The sequence below is a fragment of the Theobroma umbraticum genome, unplaced genomic scaffold (genome assembly GCF_002168275.2).
Source record: "Theobroma umbraticum cultivar Fairchild unplaced genomic scaffold, ASM216827v3 scaffold_50.0, whole genome shotgun sequence".
In the NCBI taxonomy this organism is placed as follows: Eukaryota; Viridiplantae; Streptophyta; class Magnoliopsida; order Malvales; family Malvaceae; genus Theobroma; species Theobroma umbraticum.
In genome coordinates, this window is record NW_018397261.1 from 6,165,808 (window position 1) to 6,172,364 (window position 6,557).

A 6,557-nucleotide genomic window follows, 5' to 3' on the forward strand; every position below is an offset into this window, starting at 1 on the left:
CATGGTGTCGGGGCCAAAGCGTAACCGAGCAAAGCTCTGTGGAGAAGAGTTGAAACTCGGACCAGTTTGCATCTTGAAAACCCCAGCAACATTATAATACATCTGCTAAAGTAGTAGTATCTCATCTTCACACTGTCTTGTTATTTTTGTCTAAAAATTCTACGAATACTCTTCTTGGTGAGTTTTTGGTTCAGTATTTCTTTTTTTTTTTTCTTGCTATTGAACTTAAAAAGGATAAATTCTGAACTGCTGGGCTTGTTTTGTACTTTTTCTGTTACTTTTTTACATGAATTTAGTCAATTTAACGTGTGGGTATTTTTCTATTTGTGAAAAAACAAAAATGACCATTGAATTGTTATGCGGCTTTAGATTTGGATTTGGGTTTGGCATTGCATTCTAGATTCTTTTATTATTATCTCTAATTTTCGTATTTTTTTTTTAAATTGCAGAGCTTGTCCTCTGTATGAATGGCTTGGCGAGGGGTTGGGAAGAGAGTGAGTTTTCTTTTTCCTTTTTACTTCTTTGAATTGTATTGGCATGAAATTGGAGACTTTGAACATATGAAATTTCTGTTGCTGACAAATAAATTGGATGTGGCTTAAACTTTTTCGTTGGATAAGAATTTAATTGCATGTTGCTAACTAATGATTCATCAAGGTCTCATTATAAGTTCCTTTTTGCTATCTCTAGGAATTTCCTTTCCTTTTGTAAGGAAGTGCCTGAATATTAATATACAAATTTTTAGTCTTTATTTTTACATATGTGTACTGTAGCATGTGTTGTCGCCAATGAAGAGAGAGCTCAGTAGTTGTGTATTGCCAATATTCATATTGGCAACATTTAGTCTTTGTCTTCACGTGTATTGACTGTAGCGTATGTTGTCCCCAACAAAGAGTGAGCCTGGTAGTTGTTTTGCAAGTGCCTTCATCATTGTCTATCATGCTTAATGTCTTCCTACACATTGTTTACAGGGAATTAATGCCTGTCTGATTAGAGCTCTGGCTTCAGCACCTCTGGGACATGTAGCCAGGATAAATTCTGCATCTACTGTTGATCTTGCAGTAAAATCAAATCTTATTTCTGTTAAACGCAAATGCACACCTGGTAAGCTGAAAAGCCATATTTATGCATGCCTTAGCTTGTGTAATATGTATATATAAAACATATGGCATATGTATCGTCTGTAGAAGGTTCTATTTTAATTCTTTGAATGTACGAGCATGTATGTATGGTGGGTTAGTAGGCTTCTATTATGTGGCATTGCTTGAGTTAGGTAAGCCGCTTCTGTTACCCGCAGAGGTGTATCTTATTATGGGTTTTAGCAATGAATCAGTCACTCAACAGTTTCTTATCTCGTTTACTCTTTCACAGATGGGAAATGGTTTCCATTGTTGTAGTTAATTGGGTTTTGCAAAATATTGATAGAATTTTAAAAAATAACTGTGTAATGTGATTTCATGTTATCATATTCACATGAAAAATTTGCTATTGCAGAGTTTTCTTTCAGCTCGTTTCTATCAAGATCTAGGTATTGCAAAGTTTTGAAAAATGAAGCTTTGATCCGGTAAGTTGACTTTCTTGATTTTCCTTTTATTTACTGTGAATCTTTGAGATAGAGATTGACCAATGCCTTTCATTATTTTGAATTTACTCTTAAAATGTATGATTTTCTTTAAAATATTATTTCTTGTATTAGCTTGTTCAACAGTTTCTTGAGTAGCTTAATTATTGCTATAACTTGATGTGAATGTATTCACAAAGAGGTTGAGCATCTCATGTGGTAGCACGTTTTGCTATCTTCTTGTAAGACATTCCATGGAAGAATTTTTTATTCTTGAATTTGGAAATTGATGTTAAGCCGATTTTATTGATTCGAATTTCAAAATACCTGATTTCCGTATAATTTCAGTTCTTGAGTTTTGGGATTAAATGTGGCACCCTGGTGTTGCTTAGGTATTTTCATGCAAGTTCAGAATTGCTGGCTAGAAAGAAAAATGAGGAGGCGTTGGGTTTAAAGATACACAAGAAAGAAAAACCCAGAGGGAAGTTTGTCAAGAGGGAAAAGAAGACCCAACCGCCTGTTGAAGCTCCATATGTTTCTAAACTGAAAAAATCTAGCAAATCCTTTCAAGAGAAAACTGTTGAGATATTTGATGGCATGACCATTGTTGAGCTTGCAAAGCGAACTGGTGAGCGCATAGCTGCTCTTCAGGATATTCTCATAAATGTTGGGGAAAGTGTTGATTCAGAATTTGACCCTCTAAGTATTGATATTGCAGAGCTCATTGCAATGGTAACCTTCTTAACTGCTGACGTATTGAAGAAGTATCTTATTTGCAATTTAAAATACAAAACTCATGTGCATGCTCATATAGACCGTTGAGTGGATTATCAGTTCAAAACCATCTTCCTAAAACTTGTGTGCCTGCTCATATAGACTGTTGAGTGGATAATCAGTTCTAACCATCTTCCAGTATTATCCTTTTCAAGGGAGAGCTTCTTAGAATGGGAGATTGGTTAGGTTAGATAGAAATCTGATGATGGTTTCTCTTCTTGACTCAGAATATACTCTACTTTTATGCATTGTTCTTGCCACAATTCTAGTAATTTGAGATGTATATTGAATAACATATGATCTCACATTGTGGTGGTATTTGCTTTTAGTTATTGAATCTTTCTCTCTCTAATCCTTACCTTTTGTCTTGGGCTCAGTATGATATATCATGGTAAAGGCTGCTTTGGGACATCTAAGGACTTCTTAATGATTTTGCAGGAACTTGGAGCCAGTGTCAAGCGGATACATGCCAGTGAAGGAGCAGAAATTCTCTCACGATCACCTATTGTGACAGTCATGGGCCACGTGGACCATGGTAAAACTTCTCTTTTAGATGCTCTACGTCAAACATCAGTGGCAGCCAAAGAAGCTGGTGGCATAACTCAACATCTTGGTGCATTTGTTGTTCGCATGCCATCAGGGGCATCAATTACATTCCTTGACACTCCTGGTCATGCTGCATTTAGTGCAATGCGAGCAAGAGGTGCAGCGGTCACAGATATAGTTGTGTTAGTTGTAGCAGCCGATGATGGGGTGATGCCCCGACTCTTGAAGCCATGGCCCATGCAAAGGCAGCTAATGTACCAATTGTGGTTGCGGTAATAAATGCGATAAACCAGCTGCTAACCCAATAGAGTAAAAATACAGCTTGCTTCAGAGGGTTGTGTGCTGGAGGAGATGGGTGGAGACGTTCAGGTGGTTGAAGTTTCAGCAATAAAGAAAACTGGATTGGAATAACTTGGAGGAGGCTTTGCTACTGCAGGCCGAGATGATGAATCTTAAAGCACGCCTGGATGGACTTGCTCAAGCTTATGTCGTGGAGGCCAGACTTGACAAAGGGCGGGGCCCATTAGCCACTGCAATAGTAAAAGCAGGGACTTTGGTTTATGGGCAATATGTGGTTGTGGGCTTAGAGTGGGGCAGAATAAGAGCTATTAGAGATATGGTGGGGAAAACGATAGAGCAGGCAACACCGGCAACGCCAGTTGAGATTGAGGGCTTGAAGGGGCTTCCAATGGCTGGTGATGATATTATCGTTGTGCAATCTGAGGAGCGAGCTAGAATGCTTAGTGCAGGGAGGAAAAAGAAATTTGAGAAAGACAGACTATTGAAGATTAGCAGTGGAAGAGCTGAAGCTTTGGAGCAATCAGAAGAGTTGCCTCAAAGGGCTGAAATGCCAATAATTGTAAAAGCAGATGTACAGGGCACTGTCCAGGCTGTTACAGATGCATTGAAAACTTTAAATAGTCCCCAGGTATGTGTGAAAGCCAAATATGTTTGCCTTGTTTTTGGGGTTCTAACCCCAAGGTGTTGGTTGCTGATATTTGTTGTGCATCCCTCACAATTGGTACAAGTATTCTTTTGTGATAAGCACTTTTTACAGGAAGTCATATATGCAGAATTATTAAAGCATTGGCTTCTTGCCTCGCTATGCTGCAAAATTTTCCTGGTTTTGAAAATGAAAAGGAATAAGTAAAGAAGTGATGCTATTCATTGAAATTGCCCATTACAACTAATCCTTTTTGTTCTCTCATGTTGTTGTGCTTTGTTATTGATACATTCTCCAATTTCACATCCAGGTTTTCGTGAATGTAGTCCATGTTGGGGTGGGGCCTATTTCTCAATCTGATGTGGACCTAGCACAGGCATGTGGTGCTTGCATTATTGGATTCAATGTTAAAAGTCCGCCTAGTTCTCTTAGTATGGCAGCCACTCAAGCCGGCATAAAGGTACTCACCTCCAATTCCATTTAATCTCAATCTTGATCTTTTTTCTCTTGCAAGTTTTACGTTGTGGAAAAGTATGAGAAATTTTTTTCTACTATTTTTTTGGTGTACAAATAATTGATGTCGTTGTATTATACAAGCACCAGAATGGGAACTTTGTTGAACTTAATGATTTGTATTGCTTGCAGATTCTAATGCACAGTGTTATATATCACCTTTTGGAGGCCATTGGCAATATGATAGTGGACAAGGCCCCTGGCACTTTTGAAACTCAGGTAGCTGGGGAGGCTGAGGTGTTGGATATCTTTGAGCTTAAAGGAAAGAGCAAGGCAAAGGGCGGGGATGTAAAGATTGCAGGTTGCCGGGTAATTGATGGTTGCGTCTCCAGATCATCAACCATGAGGCTGTTGAGAAGTGGGGAAGTTGTGTTTGAAGGATCTTGCATGTCATTGAAGCAGGAGCAGCATGATGTAGAGAAAGTGGGAAAAGGAAACGAGTGTGGACTCGTGCTGTGTAACTGTGATAATTTCCGTATCGGAGACATCATCCAGTGCTTGGAGCAAGTGGTTAGGAAACCCAAGTTCATTTCATCAGAGAGTGGGGTTGTTCGAATTGAGTGCTGAAACTGCTTTTGCTAGTGAAATTTTCTCTGACATTGGATACAAATACTCGCCATTGTTGACTTGATTTGTTTGCCCCTGCAATTCTACATGGAAAATCATGCTACGCCTGGCCTTGCCGCTAGGTACCTGTGCGATGCGTTTAGAGATTAAGCAACTTAGGGATCAAATCCTTCCGATTTAGGGATATATCTGCGTAATAGCAGTTGAAATGTAATCATGAATTTGTCAATTTTGGGAGGCCATAGTGATTATTTATCCAAAATTTGTATACATGATTAACTTATCGATAACCATAAGGCAAACAACATGCCATTCACCTCATAGCTGCTCTTCAAGTTTTGTTAGGGAATGGGATTAAATTATGTATGTGGTGTATTCCCCACCTTCAAATAATATCATTCTATCACTCTTTCAACATTCGTGTTGATGCAGGGCCCAGCGAAGCCTAAACACCATTTTCCTAGATCACTGGCTCCAAGTTTTACATCTGATGCATAATGCAGAGTGGAATTTTTGGCATGGTTTATTGTTTGGATGCTAGGAAAATAAAAGGGAAAATTGTGGTGGGGTTTTCTGTGTTTTAGAACCTAAGGTATTTTATGGTATTTTTATTGTGAGAAAATTTTTTTGTTTCTGAAATATTAAAATGAAAAAAAAAATTATTTCAAGTGGAATAATTTTTACATGACTTAACAGAGAGTTCTCACATGTTATCCATACAGAAATTTTAAAATAATATTTAGCAAATTACATTTAAGTTTAATAAATTAATGATATTAGCATATGAGTGTATATTTGATGCATTTCATTATAGGCAAAAAAGCTTAAGCAAGAACCATTTCTAAGATAAGATGCCAAAGCATGCATGCATAGGGAATTTTAGGAAGCGAATTTAAGGAGGGCAAAGTTGGGCAAAAGATTGTGACTATTCCTTGCTTGTATGTGAAATGGAATATGAATTACTCTTCCACAAAACCATTTTTCTTCCGGAATTTTATTATCCAATAAAACATGAACACCGCTGCCGCCATAAGAAAATAACCCGACAAACTTTCCTTATCTTATCATGCTGGAACGAAACAAAAACAAGATTGGACCTCGTAAGTTTCGATTCCACGTTGTTCCAAAGGATATATATTTTTCACCAGCAAACAAACGGGGCCGTAACCGTTGAACATCCTTCAAACAAGACCTCTCCCTTCGACTTTACTCTGCTCGCCTCCGTCGGTGACAGAAGAGAGATGAGAAGACGCACCGTTTACGCATGGGGAGTTGCGGTTCTCTCCTTCGTAGTTTTGATGATCGTCACTCCCGCTATCCCTCAATCTCAAGAGTACCACGATTTCGCCGATCAACGCGATTTCTTCGGTTAATTCCACTTCTGTTTCCTTATTCGTCTTTACTTCAGCTATCGTCTACCGATGCTTGCTTTTTCTTTAAAATTCTGGTGATTCAAGAACTATGGTCAAGTTTTGTTACTGGGTTATTAGAAAAAGTACAAACTTTAATGAGAAATGGAATCAAGAAATGATTATACTTTTTTTTCTTTTTTGGATAAATTAGTTAAAAGCCATAATTTGAACCTCTTAGCTCTTCTCGTAGTTGGAATTTCTACCCTGATGGGTGCTTATTATTGTTGCCTTTTCAGGTATA